This window comes from Molossus molossus, unplaced genomic scaffold (genome assembly GCF_014108415.1).
Source record: "Molossus molossus isolate mMolMol1 unplaced genomic scaffold, mMolMol1.p scaffold_m16_p_35, whole genome shotgun sequence".
Lineage (NCBI taxonomy): Eukaryota > Metazoa > Chordata > Mammalia > Chiroptera > Molossidae > Molossus > Molossus molossus.
The window spans coordinates 24,380-44,068 of NW_023425372.1; the positions used below are offsets into that span (position 1 = coordinate 24,380).

The window sequence follows — 19,689 nt, forward strand, 5'->3', positions numbered from 1 at the left end:
CGATGGGACAGGAAGCTCCTGCCACAGGAGCCCAGATGGCTCCCCGAGGCTAAAACTGCTGTCACAGTGCAGCCAGCAAAACACATGCATTTGTTCTTGAGAAAATGTACAAAACTAGCGAATCCTCTGCAGAATTACAAAAGATAAAATCTATGAATCAGTGCTCCAATGTGATTACAGAAAAGAGGAAAAGCACAGGCCACCTCCAAGAGTCCTGAGTCCACACCCAGCCTGAGTCCCTCCCCACAGTACCTACCAACAGGTCAGTCCTCGGACACCCACAGTCCCACTGAATGACCACAGTGATCCCCATCATTGGGTAGAACTTACGTGGTTTATTATCTGCACACAACACTCATTTTCTTCTTCAGGATATTCTTCCGAGGATTACTAGACATTGCTTCTATTTTTTATTGATTGACTGATTTTGGAGAGAGGAAGGGAGAGAGAGAGACAATGATTTGTTGTTCCACTTATTTATGCATTTATTGGTTGATTCTCGTATGTGCCCTGACCAGAGATTGAACCCCAAACCTTGGAGTCTTGGGCTGACATTCTACCAACAGTGCTACCCATACAGGGTGACATTAGTTCTCTCAAATATAATCAAAGGTACCAGGGGGAAAATCCCCTGGAATTCTTTTGGAACTTCTAAAAGATATCTCGCAGTTTGTCACTTTTGTTACTCCTTCCCCAACATGATTTTTTAAAATAAAAAAAACCTACACTGACAAGTCCCATAAGAGTGACTTCTATTACTTATAATAAGGGAGGCTTTTCAAGAAAAGTCTCCTTTTTAAAACTACAAGTTTTGCCCTGTGTTCCTTTCACGTTGATGTTTCTCTCTCTCTCTCTCTCTCTCTCTCTCTCCCTCCTTCTCTCCCTCCCTCCCACTCTATCTGAACAAAAAATGGAAAAATGTCCTCGGTTGAAGATTAAAAACAAAAACAGCAAAAACTACAAGCTTAAGTGAAAGTCAGGGTTAGAAATTAATAACATAACGTTCAAACTTGGACATGGGTGTGTCACACCCAGAAAAAACTCGCAGGTTCATGAACTTGTGCTTCCCTCTCACGTCCCATCCGCAGCCTGACCACGCCCGGCCGGGTCACCTGGGCCACAGTTTCACTGCTACGCAGACGTCTCTACCTGTGTCACAGGAACTGGCAGTAAACCCTTCTCTGGGACACTCTCTCTTTCAAGAAAACATTCTCCCATGCACTTACGTTTGTCAGATTATATTTAAAGAAATCTACCATTTAATGAAGATTCTACCAGATAATCCAGATCAAACTGGAAGAAGAACCATGCGGACGGGCGCCCTCTGCTGGCCACAGGCTGTGCCGCCCGCCCTCACATGTCCCTGTAGCAGAGCAGGTGGTACTTCAGGGGTCAGGCAGGGGCAGACGAAGGACCTTCTCCCTCAGGAAGTTCACGGGGGGCTCTGGCCTCATCTCAGCCGGGCTCTACCCCTCCTCTTCCTGCTGCTCCTCTTCTAAACCTTCACAGCTGTTGTCCTCTGACGGGTTGGAAATCCGACTGGCAAAGACCTCTTTGTCCAACCAGACGATGGTTTCCATTCGACGGCAGTGAGCTCTCCTTCGCTTGAACCCGGGAGTGGTCTTCAGTCCGTCCCATTTCTGCTCACTGCTTCCTGGTGAATGACCTTCTTCATGGGGCCCCGGATGGCGATGCAGCCAAGTCCTGGAGGCTGCGGACGGCCAGGGGGCTGCGGGGTGAAGGACAGAATCAGTGTCTGCAACAGCACAGGCCTAAGCAACCGAAAACTGCGTCTTGACAACACAGCCCAGGATGGAGCTCATTGCAGAAGGCTCTCTAAGCACATCACCCTGAACTCTGACAGGGAAGGGAAGCTCCCTGCTGCTGGTGACTCAGCAGCAACAGCCTGGCTCCTCTTCTCCCGTCGTCACCTGGCTCCTCACTCTGGTCCCTGTGTCCACGCACAGCCCTTCTGTCCAGCGCACCCAGCACTCCCCTGGCCACTTCACTGTTTCCAACATGCTTTACAGGATGGATGTTTCCTTTCTGTGAAAGTAAAGTGGGTCACAGCATCATAAAGAACAAAACTGCACAGCACACCCAAGAGAAGTAAAACCTGGCGACTACAACTCCGTTTAATGCAGGCCCTGCAAGGAACTAGGGGGTCGATACATTAAAGTCAGCATCAGCATCTCTTTTCCCCTCCAGTACCTAAGTACTCCAAAAACCACAACCCACAGTAGGGCGCTCTCACACTGGAACATTTATTTCACAAATTGGAGAGGCCTGTGCAGAATCTCAGCAAATGCCCACTGGTCCAGGGGAGCCCTGGAAACTCCAGTGATCCCAAGCTCTTCATACCTTCTCTACATTGTCAGCACCAACTCTTCTGTCTGCTCACTGTCCTCCTCCTCCAGGAAGGGCTCCAGGGCTCATCCTGCCACTCCGCACGCTGCTGCTCCTGAGGCAGCTAGAAGGAGTCCTGCACAGGCCACCAGACCTCCCCCTGCACAGGGGCCACGTGGGGAGGAGCCTGCTCCCGGCAGCCTGAGTCCCACGCTGGCTGCTCCCTGCCCAGCCCCAGTGGCATTTCCTAAGGCTGTGATTCCACCCTCTCTCCTCTCCTGTCTATTCCTGGGTCTGACACCTGTTCTGTGGCTTTGATGAAACTGGCCAATGGCACCCAGGGCTCTAACCCAGCCCTGACCAGGGTCCAGAGCCTCCCACAAGCCCACATCTACAACATCCTTCCTCAGACAGGCCCCAGGTGCCTCCAGGAGTCCTTCCCCAAACAGGCCAGGGTCTGCCTTCCCATCTTCATCTCCAGCCTGGAAGATTCAATTTGCCTCCTAACTGGTTCCTGCTGCACTATCCCTGGGATGCCCACTGTCAGCCGACCCCGTCTACACCCGCTCAACCTCACTGTCTGCACCAATGTGACATCACTCATCTACTGCTGGTCACTTCATGGGCCCTAAACAGCATTATCCAACACACTGAGAAGCCATGGCCTCGAACACCACATCCCAGGGTGCCCTCCAGGGGCCATGACTCCCATCCAGGCACGATCAACCTCCCAGACATCTGACAGTCCCCTCACCTCTGACACTGTCCTGAGGCTCTGGAAGGTGGTACCTTCCCTGACCGCAGTCAGCGTCTGCTCAGTTCTGTGGGATTCTCGGGGAGCACATTCAGTGCACACCTCCACCTGGGCAGAGGGTGATCCTGAGTGCAAACGCACCACCTCACATCAGAAACACTGGGCAGCTTTCTGTGGCCCGTGCAGTAAACTCCAGCCTACCCTGTGGACTGTGAGGGTCTCCCACACGCTGCCTCTGAGCACCTGGAAGTCCACACATCACAGTCCCAGCTCAGATCCTCCCTCCCTCTCTCCTCTCCTCAGGGAATTCCTCTCAAACATCTCACTCTCTACAAACCCGATGCCTCGCAGCCCCTTTCTATTTTCCACAGATGCTCATGATCACAGTTCATCACATTTCAATGACCATGTCAGCCTCATGCAACCTGCACTTAGCAGAGACCGAGAATGCTGTCACTGTTTCATAAATGATCCCTCTCGTACATTAAAATACAATCTGGAAGAAATTCACTAACATATTTTCTTTTGGTGGTGAGATTACAGCGACTTTTTTTTTTATTTTTTTTTTTAAATCCTCATCCGAGGACATTTTTCCATTTTTTGTACAGACAGAGTGGGAGGGAGAGAAAGGAAGAGAGAGAGTGAGAAACATCGATGTGAAGGGACACATCGAGTGGCTGCCACCCACACGACCAACCAGGGCCGGGGACAAACTGCAACCGAGGTACATGCCCTTAGTGGGAACCAAACCCGGGCCTCTCCGGACCGCAGGCGGACGCTCTAACCGCTGAGCCAAACCGGCCAGGGCTACAGCGACTTTTTTTGGTATTTTTTTAATTTTCCAAATTTTACAATTTTCCTTGCTGTATATATTTTTATTGAAATTATGAAACTACATTTGCAAGAATGCTTAGCTCTCTGCTGGGTCTACACCCTGACTGAGTGAAAGGCACAGGCCTGGCCGAGGAGGCCCCACTGCAGACCTGCCCACCCCACCCCCACAGGCAAGTGGAGTGGACATCAGCTGCCCAGTGGACACCAGCTGCCCCAGAGCAGGGGGATCTGGGATCTGCAGGAGCATCATGGCCAGAGGTGCCCAGGACATACTCTCCACAAGGCAGATTGACTACCTTCTATGTGGCTCTTCTGCCTCCCAGGGCATCACCAGTGCAGCTCTCTGAAGATTTTAAAACAAGGTTAAAATAACCTGCAATGTGCTGGAAATGGATTTTAATTTTTTTAATAATTTTATTGATTTTTTTAGAGAAAAAGGAAAGAAGAGAGAAAGATGAGATTAAAAAAAAATTTCAATGTGAGAGATAATCATCCATCAGCTGCCTCCTGACGCCCCCTACTGGGGATCAAGCCCGCAACCTGGGCAGGCGCCCTGACCTCCCAGTCTGTGGAACATCGCTCCATCCACTGAGCCACACCAGCTGGGCAGATTCTAATCTTTAAATTGCCTAAACATCACTTGGAAAAGTTTATGGCTACAGTAGGTTGAAAATGCTTTTGAAGACACTGAAAGACCTGAGCAGTGAGTCAGGGTTCCCGTCCTCACGCAACTGGACGAGCCTCGACTTCCCCGACTCTGAGCGCCGCGGCTGGACCAGAGGCGCGAAGGACACGGCCAGGATCTTCCTGGTTTCCCAAGTGGAAGGGCCCGTGCGGGTTATCGTAGTCAACTATCCCCAGGACAAGATGAGAAGATTCAGAAGATTTGGCTACTGGTAAGTTAAATGTAAACGTAATTGTTCCTTCATATAATCTACAAACACACTGAGACAGGAATCATGAAATAGCCTGACAGTACAGGCCTCTAAGATGAGTGGAATGAACTATTATGTGAATATGTTTAAACTGAATATATTCAAGCTTCTAAACTTTACTTCTGTTTACAGGAGATGTCTATGACAGAGGCAGACATTGGAGGAAAATGAGAGGAAACACTCAGATGAGGAGCATAGGTCCAACAAGACACTCTGCCCTGTGGGGGACAGCAGAAAGCACTTTCAAGTGATGAATCACAGGACACAGCCACCAGAATGCATCCTGGCTGGTCAGACACCCTAATGGCAGGTGGGAACCTATAAACAACAGCAAACAAAAGCTACTATGACACAATAGCAGCTACTTTCAAGGAGATCAGGGCTTATTGTCACTCTGGAAAAACACACACTGAAGTGTTCCAATGTTATTCCCAGTGGCACTGTTCCAGGACATCTGGAGTCAACTGGCTAACACACTGCAGTGGAGGTCTCACAGGAGAGAACAAAGAATACAAAGACAATCAAAAGAGAGAGGAGAGGAAACAGAAAATGAAGAAAATTAGTAGAGAGAGAAGAAACGCAGTAAATGGAGAGAATCATGAGAGAGGGGAGAGAACAGAGAAAACAGAAAAAATCAGGACAAGGAGGAGAGAATGCAAGAATCAAGGAGAGCACAGAACACAGAAAATTACAAGAGAGAGGAGACAACACAGAAAATCAGGAGAAAAACAACAAAGCAGAAAACTGAGAGAATCAGGTGAGAGAGCAGAAAATGGAGAGTTTCAGGAAAAAAGAAGACAACGTAGAAAACAGAGAGAATGAGGAGAGAGCAGAAAATCAGGAGAGAAAGGAGACAATGGAGAAAACGCAGCGAACGAAGAGATTCAGGAGATACAGGAAAGAACGCTGAAAATGGAGAGAATGAAGAGATAAAGAACGCAGACAATGGAAAGAATCGAGAGAGAGAGAAGAAAACAACGATAACGTACAAATTCAGGAGAAAGAGAAAAGAGCACTACAAATGGAGAGAATGGGGAGAGAGAGCAGGGGATGCAGAAAAATGAGAGAATCAGGAGAGAGGAGAGAGAATCAGGAGAAAGATCAAGCACGCAATAAACACAGAGAATCAAAAGAAAGAAGAGAGAATGCAGAAAGAATCTAAAGAGTGGGAGAGAATGCAGAAAATGGAAAGAATCGGGAGAGGAGAAAAGGCAAAAATAAAACAGAAAATCAGGCGAGAATGAGGAGAACATAGAAAACAGAGTATCTGGAGAAAGAGCAGAAAATGCAAAGAATCAGGAGAGCAGAAAATGGAGAAATTCAGGAGAGAAGAGAGAACACAAAACACAGAGATTCAAGAGCTAATGGAGAGAACGCAGCAAACGGAGAGATTCAGGAGAGAAGAGGACGCAGAAAATGGAGAGAATATAGAGATAGAGGAGACATCACAGAAAATGGAGAGATTCTGGAGAGAGAGGAGAGTATGCAGATAATCAGGAAATAGAAAAGAGAACGTAGAAAACGGAAAGAATCAGAAGAGAGAAGGCAAAAAAAAAGTCAGGAGCAAGAGAAGAGAACAGAGAAAATCAGGAGAGAGAGGCGAGAACGCAGGAAACAGATTCACGACAGAGAAGAGAGAACGCAGAAAATGGAGAATCGGGAAAAAAGAAGAGAACGCAGAAAACGGAGAGATTCAGGAGATACAGGAAAGAACACAGAAAACAGAGAGAATACAGAAACAAAGAGAATCAGGAGGGTGGGGAGAGAACATAGAAGTCAGAAAGAATAAAGAGAAAAAGAAGAGAATGCAGAAACTGTGAGATTTAGGAGAGGGGAAAACAGTGCAGAAAATTGGGAGAGAGAAGAGAAAACGCAGGTGACAGAGATTCAGGAGAGAGAAAAGAGAACACCGAAAACAGAGAAAATCAGGAGATAGAGGAGAGAAAGCAGAAAACAGAGATAATCAACAAAGAGGAAAGAGAACGGAGAAAATAGAGAGAATCAGAAAAAAGAGGAGAGAGTGCAGAAAATCAAAAGAGAGAGGACACAACGCAGAGATTCAGGTGATAGAAAAGAAAGCAGAAAAGGAGAGAATCAATAAATAGTGCAGAGAATGCAGAAACAAAGATTCAAAGGAGAGGAGAGAATGTAGAAAACAAAAGAATTAGAAGAGACAGCAGAAAACACAGAATCAGGAGATGGAGGAGAGAATGCAGAAAATGGAGAGAATTGGGAGATAGAGAAGAAAAGGTAGAATCAGAAAAGGGAGCAGAAAACAAAGAAAATCAGGAGAAAAAAGAGAATGCAGAAAACAGAGAATCAGGAGAAAGATGAGAGAATGCAGAAAGAATCTAAAGGGTGGGAGAGAATGCAGAAAATGGACAAAATCAAGAGATAGAAGAGAAAAAGCAGAAAATGGAAAGAATCAGGAAAGAGAGTAGAGAACGCAGAAACAGAAAGATTCAGGAGAGAAAAGAGAGAACACAGAAAACAAGGAGAATCAGGAGACAGGGGAGAAAAAGCAGAATATGGAGAGAATCAAGAGAGAGAGAACACAGAAAATGGAAAGAATCAGGCTACAGGGAAGAAAATGCAGAAAAAGCAGAGAATCAGGAAAGAGAAGAGAATGCAGGAAACAGAGGAATCAGTAGAGAAGGAAGAGAATGCAAAAAAAAAAACGGAGAGAATCAGGAGAAAGTGAAGAGAATGCAGAAAACGGAGACAATTAGGGGAGAGTGTAAAGAACATAGAAAACAGCCCTGGCCGGTTTTGATCAGCGGTTAGAGCGTCGGCCTGCGGTCCTGAGAGACCCGGGTTCGATTCCCGCTAAGGGCACGTACCTCGGTTGCAGTTTGTCCCCGGCCCTGGTCAGTTGTGCGGGTGGCAGCCACTCGATGTGTTCCTTTCACATCGATGTTTCTCTCTCTCTCTCTTCCTCTCTCTCCCTCCCACTCTACCTAAACAAAATATGGAAAAACGTCCTCAGGTGAAGATTAAAAAAAAAAAAAAAAAAAAACATAGAAAACAAAGAAAATCAGGAGAGAGGGAAGAGAATGCAAAAAGTGGAACCTGAACCTATGGCCTGACTCAGGTTCTTCTGAAATGGACCCAAAATTTCACCGGCTGCCTGCTGATGACTCAATTCTCTGCCACTTGTCTCTGCAGTTACTAAGAAAGCTTAGTCAGCATGTGTTCAGGACTTCACTCGGTGCACATGCCACCCAGACAGTGACGCAGTGCTAACCTCACCTGAGGTGCAGGAAGGAGTGCAGGCACCACATGGGGCTGGAGGGGACCCGTGACCCAGAGCTCAAGATGCTTTTCAAAAATTACCAATGAGGGGACTTCCGGTCAAGATGGCGGCGTAGGTAAAAGTGGTATCCGTCCTTCCACAACCACATCAAAGTTACAACTAAACTACAGAATGACCATCATTCAAAACTGCCTGAGATCACGCTGAACAGAAGTCCTACAACTACAGAATTAAAAAAGCAGCCACATCGAGACTGGTAGGAGGTGCAGAGGTGGACAGGCTGGACTCACACCCACGTGTGGCGAATAAAAATCAGGAGGACACCTCAGCTGGGAACGTCCTCCCTGAGGATGACTGGAGTCCCAGGCAGCTCCTCTTAAAGGGCCCACACATGGACTTATCGGACTCACTCCCTCTCAGTTTGGAGGGGAGGCAGCTCGAGGGGCGCCAAAGACATACAGGGAAGAACTGAGCTGTTAGGCATTAGAGAGAAGGCTGGAGAGGGGGCTTTCTCAGTGACAAACATGCTGTCAGAGGCCTTTGTTCCTTTGGTGAGCCCTTCCCTGGGGCAGCAGACAGTGGCCATATCTGGGACTCCAGCAACCTGGCTCACACCGGTTGCCCCGCCCTGGTAATTCCCTGAGACCCCACCTCACCCAACTTTTAGGCCCACCCAAGCTGTTGCCAGTTACTTAACCATAGGACTGGCCTGTCTTGGATCCTGCTTCAGGTTTTCCTAAATTCGTTCAAACGAGCAGCATCTGGTCTCAGCTAGCCCTATACCTCCTGTTAAGTAATACACAGAAACTAACACAAAGAGGCAGCAAAAATGAGGAGACAAAGAAACAGGTCCCAAATGAAAGAACAGAAAGATGGAAGGGGGGTTGGAGGAATGGGTGAAAAAGGTGAAGGGATTAAGAAGAACAAATTGGTTGCTAGACTGACAAACCTCAAAGGGAAGAAGGATCTGGGGGGTGGGAAGAAATAAACCAAAGAACTTATATGCATAACCAATGGACACAGACAACAGTGTGGGAAAAGGCAGGAGGGGGGCGAGAGTGGGGACGAGGGGGTCAATGGGAGAAAAATGAGGAACATCTGTAATACATTCAACAATAAAGATTTTTTAAAAAAGAAAACGAAGATAATCAGGAGAAAGTGCAGAGAATGCAGAAAATGTAGAGCATCGAGAGAGAGAAGAAAACAGAGAGAATCAAGAGAGAGAAAAGATAACGCAGAAAATGTAAAAATTTAGGAGAGAGAGCAGAAAATGGAGAGAATCAGGAGAGGAGAATGCAGAAAACAGAGACACTCAGGAGAAAGAGATCGCAGAAAATGGTGAGAATTTGGAGTAACTGAAGCAAAAATAGAAAATGGAGAGAATCAGGAGAGAGTGAAGAGAATTCAGAAAACGAAGAATCCCAGGAGAGAGTGAAGACAACTCAGAAAAGAAGAGAATCAGGAAGAGGGTGGCGGGCCACACAGGTGTGAGGGTTAGTGTGTGAAAGAATGAGTGAGTGTGAAAGAAAGTTTGAGTGAATTGAGTGGACGACCAACCTTTAGCAGCTACTGTGGTATGCAACACATCAGGGGGCTTCTTTCTGTGTGGCTGAGAGGCCCCATCTTTTTGGAGAGCCGGCACCATCACCCACAGCAGGAGCCTGATGGAACCCAGCACCTTCCCCTACACCAGCAGTGACTGGGTGGGAGTAAAGCCCCACCCCACCAGCAGTGGATGCTCAGAGAGGTTCAGGAGGGGTGGCACAACCCCAGGAGCACTAGTGCCAGCTTGGGAGCCTGGCACCTCCCCTCACAGCAACAGTGATGTGGCTGGAGTGGAGCCAGACCACAAACAGGCAGTAGCAGCTCAGATAGACAGCTGAGACCCATCCCCAGTGGCATCAGCAGAAGCTGATCAAGAGCAGGGCCCCAGCCCAAGAAGCAGGGCTTGGGCAGCCAAAACCTGCCCCTGACAACTTCAGCAGTGGATTTGGAGTGGAACACCTCACCCTGGCAGCAGCAAAATCCCAGAAGTGGAGCATCCTCAGCCCCAAACACCAGAAGAGTATTGGGACCTGAGAGCATCCCCTGGAAACAGCAGCAGCAGCAGCATTGTGAACCAGGAGCTAACACTCACCCCCAGTAGTGATTGATCAGGAGCTGAGCCCCACCTGGCAGTAGCGTACCCAAACAACACACCAGCGGGACCCATGCACCTCAGAAGAATACAAGCAGGACCCACAAACCCCAGCAGTGCACCAGCTGGACCCACACAACCCAGGTAGATCAGCAGCTGAGACCCATCCCCAGTGGCATCAGCAGAGCGGTGCCCCAGCCCAAGCAGCAGCAAGACTCAGGAAACCGGGACCTGCACAACAGACCAATATCAGCTGCCAGTTGTCAATCCTCCAGGACCACAACAGGCAGAAAGTGCCACACACCAAAACAGTCTGGGAGGCACAGCAGCCTTAGTTGATACACACCAACTTGTCTACACACTCCAACATCCCTCACCGGACACACCAACTTGTCTACACACTCCAACATCCCTCACCGGGCCTAGGACTACAAGATTGCTAAAATGGTGAGACAAAGAAATAACACCCAAAGGAAAGGAAAAGAGGAATCACCAGAAAAGAAACTACAGGAAATAAAACCACAGGAAATGGAAGACAGCAACTTGTAATATAAAGAATTCAAAGCAATGACTTTAAGGGTGCTCAAACAAGTTGGTGAGAACTACAAGTAACTTAATAAGAATTATGAAGAGCTCACTGGGAATTACTTCAGCCTAAAAAAAGAGGTAGAAGCTATGTACAAAAAGCAAGAGCAAATAAAGAATGACATAGCTGCTATGACAAATACCTTAGAGGGGTTCAATACTAGATAAGAAGAAGGTGAAGATCAAATCAGCAATTTAGAAGACAAGGTAGAAAAAAACACCCAAATAGAGCAGCAAATGGGGAAAAAATTTTAAAAGCAGGAGAAGAGTTTAAGGGAGCTGTGGGACAATACAAAACTAACAACATTTGCATTATAGAAGTACCAGAAGGAGAAGAATCAGTGAAACTAATAGAGAAACTGTTTGAATAAATCATGACAGAAAACTTCCCTAAACTGGTGAAGAAAAAAGTCACACAAGTTCAGGAAACACAGAGAGTCCCAAGCAAGATGAACCCCAAAAGACCCACAGCTAGACACGTCATAATAAAAATGACAAATATTAAAGACAAAGAAAGAATTTTAGAAAAAGTGAGATAGAAAAAGAAAGTTTTCTACAATGGAGCTCCCATTAGACTGACAGCTGATTTCTCAATAAAAACACTTCATAAATAAATAAATAAATAAATAAATAAATAAATAAATAAATAAATAGGCTAAAGGAATTTACCACCACCAAACAGCACTGCAAGAGATGCTGAAGGGACCATTGTAAGAAGAAGAAACAAAAAGAAAGTGGGAGGCCCTGGCCAGTTTGGCTCAGCGGTTAGAGCGTCGGCCTGCGGTCCTGAGAGACCCGGGTTCGGTTCTCGCTAAGGGCATGTACCTCGGTTGCAGTTTGTCCCCGGCCCTGGTCGGTCGTGAAGGTGGCAGCCACTCGATGTGTCCCTTTCACATCGATGTTTCTCTCTCTCTCTCTGTTCCTCTCTCTCCCTCCCACTCTACCTGAACAAAAAAAGGAAAAATGTCCTCGGGTGAGGATAAAAAAAAAAACAAAAAAAAAAAAAAGAAAGTGGGAGGAACACAGGTATAAAATAAAAATGGCAACAAATATCTATTGGAGGATTCCAAAATGTTGGCAGAGTGAATGGAAGCTACACAGACGATCTCCCAGGACCAAATTGAAATTACAACAAAAATAAAGACAAATTATTGGGAAAAAGCAACAGAAGCCCTGGCCAGCTTGGCTCAGCAGTTAGAGCATCGGCCTGTGGTCCACAGAGGCCTGGATTTGGTTCCGCTAAGGGCACGTACCTCAGTTGCAGTTTGTCCCCAACCCTGGTTGGGTCATGCAGGAGGCAGCCACTCGATGTGTCCCTTTCACGTCGATGTTTCTCTCTCTCTCTCTCTTCCTCTCTCTCCCTCTCTCTCCCTCTCACTCTGTCTGAACAAAATATGGAAAAATGTCCTTGAGGTAGGATAAAAAAAAAAAAAGGCAACAGAAAAGCAGCTTGAAAGGACCATATAACCAGGGACATTGAATCGAGCCTGGTAGGTCTGCGGAGGCGCAAGACAGGGGCTTGAAACCCACGGACAACAGTGGTCTTAACTGTGAGCAGTGCCCTCAGGGTTAAACTCTCAAGCCGGTTATGCAGTGCAAAGCACTGGGACAGGAGCACTAAATTAGCTACAGCCACTCACCGCCTGCCTGGGCCAAAGAAATGCAAGTTGAGCCTCAAAAACAACCAGCATCTGCCCCACCCTCAGGAAATCCTCTTACACTGAACGCCTGAGGAAGTTTTTTATTCAACTGAGAACCCAAGGCTCTTCAAGTAATTGAGACTAATAGCCTCCACTCAAAAAGGTAGAGGATAACTGAACATTTCCTGAGCTTGCAACTCTGCCCAGGAAAGTAAGACTTGACAGTGGTATTTATCGTGGCTCCTCCCAGGCTCATCCAAACCCAGTAGAGGGAGCCACAAACAGCAGAACACCAATACCCACAGGGAAAATTTGGCAGCCTCCAAAACACACTGAGATAGCCAAAATAGGAAAACAAAGAAATAAATCCCAAATGAAAAAACATAAGACGTCTACTGAAGATGAAATCAATGGAATGCAGTTAAGCAAATTATCAGAGGTAGAGTTCAGAGCCATGATCTTGAAGAAGCTCAATAGCATGAGTAAGGACATCAGCACCATGAGTAAACATATAGAAACATTGAAAACCAACCAAGTGGAAATGAAGAATGACATAACAGAAATAAAGAACACATTGGAAGGACTAACCAGCAAAGTAGAGGAAGCTGAGGACCGAATCAGTGACAGAGTAAAAAAAAAAAAAATCAACCAATCAGAAAACCAAAAGGAAAAAACAATTTAAAAACAGGAAGACAACTTAAGAGAACTCTGGGACAACTGGAAATGTAATAATATTCACATCATAATGAAGAAGAAAATGAGCAAGGGTTACAGAATATATTTGAAGAAATAGTGACAGAAAAACTTTCCTAATTTGAAGGAAGAAGGCATTCAAGTTCAAGAAGCACAGAGAGCCCAAGTAAGAAGAACCCAAACAGTCCCACACCAAGACACATAGTAATTAAAATGCCAAAAACTAAAGACAAGGAGAGAATCCTAAATCCAGCAAGAGATAAGCAACAGGTTACCTTCCAAAAAAAAACCCATAAGTCTATCAACTGACTTCTCAACAGAAACACTACAGGCCAGTAGGAAATGACATAAAGTAATCAAGGTCATGAAAAACAAGTATCTGAATCGAAGACTACTCTACCCAGCAAGGCTATCATTCAAAATAGAAGGTCAAATAAAGAGCTTCCCAGACAAAAAAAAAAAAAAGACTAAGGGAATATATTAGCACCAAATCAGCACTGCAAGAAATGTTAATAGGACTGCTGTAATTGGTAGAAGACAAAGGAAAATACAACCACACTAAAACAAAAATAAATAAGTACATACCAATTATCACCTTAAATGTAAATGGATTGAATGCTCCAGTAAAAAAAGACAGAGTAGCTGATTGGATAAGAAAGCATAACTCACACATATATTGGATAAGAAAGCATAACTCACACATATATTGTTTACAAGAGACCCACCTCACAACAAAAGACTCACCTAGGTTGAAAGTAAAGGGATGGAAAAAAATCTTCCAAGCAAACAAAAAGGAAAAGAAGCTGGGGTAACAATACTCATATCTGATCAAATAGATTTCAAAATGAAGGCCATAACTAGAAACAAAAAAGGCCACTACATAATATTGAAAGAATATATCCAACAGGAGGATATAACCTTGGTAAACATATATGAGCCCAATATAGGAGCACCAACATATATTAAAAATCTTTTGGAAGACTTCAAAAAAGAAATCAACAGCAATACAATCATATCAAGGACTTCAACACCCTGCTGATATCAGTGGGTAGATCCTCTAGACAAAAAAACTAACAAAAAATGAGACTCTAAATGAAGCACTAGATCAAAGGGATTTCATAAGTATCTACAGGGATTTACCTCTCAAAACTGCAGAATTCACATTCTTCTCAAGTGCACATGGATCATTCTCAAAGATAGACCACATGTTAGGGCACAAACTAAGTCTCTACAAGTTCAAGAAGATTGAAATCATATCAAGATCTTCTCAAATCAAAATGGCATGAAACTAAAAATCAATTGCAACAAGAATATGCAAGGACATTTGAACACATGGAGGTTAAATAGCATGTTATCAAACAATGAATGGTAACCAAGGAGATCAAGGAAGAAATTAAAAACTTCCTGAACACCAATAAAAATGAACACATAACAACACAAAATCTATAAGATGCAGCAAAAGCAGTTCTGAGAGGGAAGTTCATAGCACTACAGGCCTACCTCAAGAAACAAGAAAAATTTCTAATTGACTATCTAACCTCACAACTTAAAGAACTAGAAGGCAAACAAAAAGAAAACCCCAGAGCAAGTGGAAGGAAAGAAATAGTAAAGGTCACAGCAGAAATAAACAACATAGAGACTAAAAATACAATTCAAACCTGAACTGGGAAACAAACTCCCAGAAAACAAAAGCAGGCCCAGATGGCTTCATGGGGGACTTTTACTGAACATTGAAAGAAGATCTAATACCCATTCTCCTCAAACTACTACAAAAAAATCCAAGAAGACAGAAGACTTCCAAACTCATTTTATGAGGCCAGCATAATCCTATTTCCAAAACTGAATAAAGACACTATGAAGAAAGAAAACTACAGGCCAATATCCCTGATGAACACAGATGCCAAAATCCTTACCAAAATATTAGCAAACCGGATCCAGCAATACAGCAAAAAAATTATTCATCATGACCAAGTGAGATTCATCCCAGGGATGCAAGGCTGGTACAATATTTGAAAATCAATAAATGTGACACACCACATAAACAAAATGAAATATAAAAATCATACAATCTTATCAATAGATGCTGAAAAAAGCATTCGACAAAATCCAGCACCCACTTCTGATAAAAATGCTCAGCAATGTGGGAACAGAGGGATCATATCTTGACATACTAAAGGCCATTTATGAAAAACCTACAGTCAACATCATACTCAGTGGGTAAAACCAAAAGCATTTCTATTAAAAACAAAAACATGATAGGAATCCCCACTTTCACCACTCTTATTTAACATAGTACTAATAATCTTAGCCACAACAATTAGACATAAAGAAAAAATAAAAGGGATCCAAATTAGAAAGGAGAAGTGAAACTTTCATTATTTGCAGATGACATGTACATAGAAAGACCTAAAGACTCCATCAAAAATTTACTAGACTTAATAAATGAATTTGGCAAAGTAGCAGGATAATGTCAAGAAATTGACAGCACCCTGGACGGTTTGGCTCAGTGGCTGGAACATTGGCCTGCAGTTCAGAGAGGCCTGTGTTCAGTTCCTGCTAAGAGCACATATCTTGGTTGCAGTTTGCCCCCAATCCTGGTTGGGTCATGCGAGAGGCAGCCACTTGATGTGTCCCTTTCACGTCGATCTCTCTCTCTCTCTCTCTCTCTCTCTCTCTCTCCACGTCGATCTCTCTCTCTCTCTCTCTCTCTCTCTCTCCCTCTCCCTCTCCCTCTCCCTCTCTGTCCCTCCCATTCTATCTGAAAAAATGTCCTCCGATGAGGATAAAATAAAAAAAATTAAGAAACAAATTGATGGCATCCAATGATGAATTCACAGAAAGAGATACTTAATAAAACAATCCCATTTATCATCGCAGCAAAAAAATTAAGATACCTAGGAATAAACTTAACCAAAGAAGTAAATGACCTCTTCACAGAAAACTACAGGTCATTGAAAAAAAAAAAGAGGAAGATATAAAAAGTAGAAACATATACCATGTTCATGGATTGGAAGAAGTAACATCATTACATTGTCCATACTACTCAAAGCAATCTATAATTCAATGCAATCCCCATCAAAATACCAATGGTATATTTCACAGAGCTAGAACAAATACTCCAAAAGTTCATATGGAACCAAAAAAAAAATCCCTGAATAGCCACAGCAATCTTGAAAAAGAAGAACAAAGTAGGAGGGATCACATTACCAAATAACAGGCTATACTACAAAACCACTGTAATCAAAACAGCCTGGTACTGGCACAAGAACAAGCAGATAGATCAATGGAACAAATAAGAGAACCCAGAAATTGACCCAAAACAATATGCTCAATTAATATTTGACAAAGGTGGCAAGAGCATACAGTGGTGTAAAAACAGCCTCTCTAATAAATGGTGTTGGAAAAACTGGACAGCTACATGCAGAAAAATGAAACTAGACCATCAACTTACACCATACACAAGAATAAACTCAAAATGGATAAAAGACTAAAATATGACTCATGAATCCATAAAAATCCTAGAAGAAACTAGGCATCAAATTTCAGACATCATACGCAGCAGAATTTTCACTGATACATCACCTAAGGCAACAGAAACAAAGGAGCAAAAGATACAATCATCAAAACGGAAAGGCAACCCACTGTATGGGAGAGCATAATTGCCAATGATATATTGAATAAGGGGTTAATTTCCCATATATATAGAAAGAGTGTTTTGTTGAGTTGTATGAGCACTCATACAACTCAACAAAAAGAAGAGGACATATAAATGGATAAGATACATATGAAGAAATTCTCAACATCACTAATCATCAGAGAGATGCAAATTAAAACAACAATGAGGTATCACCTCACACCTGTCGGAATGGCCGCCATCAACAAATCATCAAACAAGTGTTGGTGAGGGTGTGGAGAAAAGGGGACTCTAGTACACTGCTGGTGGGAATGCAGACTGGTACAGCCACTGTGGAAAACAATATAGTGTTACCTCAAAAAATTAAAAATTGAACTTCCATTTGACCCAGTGATACCACTTCTAGGAATATACCCTAAGAAGCCTGAATACACCAATCAGAAAGAATATATGTATCCCCATGTTCATAGCAGCACTATTTACAATACCTTAGATCTGGAAACAGTCCAAGTGCCCATCATTAGACAAATGGATAAAAAAGCTATGGTACAGCCCCGGTTTGGCTCAGCGGTTAGAGCGTCGGCCTGCGGTCCTGAGAGACCCGGGTTCGGTTCCCGCTAAGGGTGCGTACCTCGGTTGCAGTTTGTCCCCGGCCCTGGTCGGTTGTGCGGGTGGCAGCCACTCGATGTGTCCCTTTCACGTCGATGTTTCTCTCTCTCTCTCTCTGTTCCTCTCTCTCCCTCCCACTCTACCTGAGCAAAAAATGGAAAAATGCCCTCGGGTGAGGATTAAAAAAAAAAAAAAAAAAAGCTATGGTACATATACACAATGGAGTACTATGCAGCTGTAAGAAAGGAAGATCTCTTATTTTTTGAGACGACATTGAGGGACCTGGAAAGTATTATCCTAAGCAAAGCAAGCCAAGCAGAAAAAGACAAATACCACATCACCTCACTTAGTTGTGGAATATAATGAACATAATAGTCTGAGGTAGGGTAGACCCAGAGATGTGGAAGTAGGGTACAGACTGGCAACCCTCAAAAGAGGGGGTGGTGAGGAGTGAGAAGAGATAAACCACAGAACTTATATGCATGTACGCATAACCAATGGATATGGACAACAAAGCCAGGGATGGGGTGGCGGGGATGGGGAGGAGGGTATCAATGGAGTAAAAAAGAAGAAACATATGTAACAAAAATAAATTAAAAAATAAATTAATTTTTTTAATTAAAAATTGAACTGCCATTTGACCCACTGATCTCACATCTAGGAAGATACCCTAAGAAGCCTGAAACACCAATCAGAAAGAATATATGCACCCCTATGTTCATAGCAGCACTATTTACAACCACTGAGATCTGGAAACAGACCAAGTGTCCATCAGTAGATGAGTGGATAAAAAAGCTATGGTCCATATACACAGTGAAGTACTGTGCAGCGGTAAGAAAAAAAGATCTATCTTTTGAGATGACATGGAGAGACCTGGAGAGTATAAAACAAGCCAAGCAAAGACAAATACCACATGTTCTCACTTGTTTGTGGACTATAATGAACAAAATAAACTGATGAACAATATAGACCCGGAGACAGAGAAGTAGGGTCAGACTGACAAACCTCAGAAGAGGGAGTGGCCGGGGAGAAAAGAGCTAAACCACAGAACTTATATGGGTGTATGCGTAACCAATGGACATAGACAACACAGCTGGTGCTGGGGCAGGGGGTGGGGAGGAGTGTGTCAATGGGTGAAATAAGAGAATCATCTGTAAAAAAAAATAAATTAATAAAAATAATAATTAAAAAACAGAAAAGAGCCCTGGCCGGTTTTGCTCAGTGATTAGAGCATGGGCCTGCGGTCCAGAGAGACCCAGGTTTAGTTCCCACTAAGGGCATGTACCTCAGTTGCAGCTTGTCTCCGGCCCTGGTTGGGTAGTGCGGGTGGCAGCCACTCGATGTGTCCCTTTCACGTTGATGTTTCTCTCTCTCTCTCTCTCTCTCTCTCTCTTTCTCTCTCTCTCTCTCTTCTTCTCTCTCCCTCCCACTCTCTCTGAACAAAAAATGGAAAAATGTCCTCGGGTGAGGATTACAAAAAAAAAAAAAAAAAAACAGAAAAGTCCAGAATCTTTCAGTAATGAATGTAGTGAGCTATATTGGTATTCTGACAGTGTGTGGGGGGAAATTATCAGAAAATATTGAGTCCAAACTCACTCCTTTTTCAACTGCAATGGTACAATGAGTCCACAAAAAGTAATAATAAATGTCCTATGTATTTAAAATGAAAACAATGTTGAACTCTTGGGGTAGGATTGTGATTTATCTTTATTTTCCCATATTCTTTAAATAAGCTACAACAAACAAAGCTATTTTCATTTCAGGAAATAACCTACAAGAGGAAAACATGGGCTATTTAAAAATTATAATAACCTAGCCCTGGCCGGTTTGGCTCAGCGGTTGGAGCGTCGGCCTGCGGTACAGAGAGACCCGGGTTCGGTTCCTGCTAAGGGCATGTACCTCGGTTGCAGTTTGTCCCCGGCCCTGGTCGGTCGTGCGGGTGGCAGCCACTCGATGTGTCCTTTCACATCGATGTTTCTCTCTCTCTCTCTTCCTCTCTCTCCCTCCCGCTCTATCTGAACAAAAAATAGAAAAATGTCCTCTGGTGAGGATTAAAAAAAAAAATTATAATAACCTAGATGATAACGGTGACAACAACCAGAAACTTTTTTTTTTGCTCAAACACTCTGGTCTTTTCACGGTCGGGGGGGGGGGGGTATTGCAAAATATGGACCCCAAATTTGCACCTTTTCTATTGCATACTTTTTCCTGTGCAATTGCACCACTTCTGATAGAGCAAACTCCTGAATTTTCAGTTTCTAAAATGGAT

The 19,689-nt window shown here is 44.0% G+C and overlaps 1 pseudogene; it reads right to left on the minus strand.

The window, feature by feature from the left end:
* Positions 1-1,353: 1,353 nt before the first annotated feature.
* The window catches only part of LOC118643410, a 51,038-nt pseudogene continuing 32,702 nt past the window's right edge, over positions 1,354-19,689 (minus strand).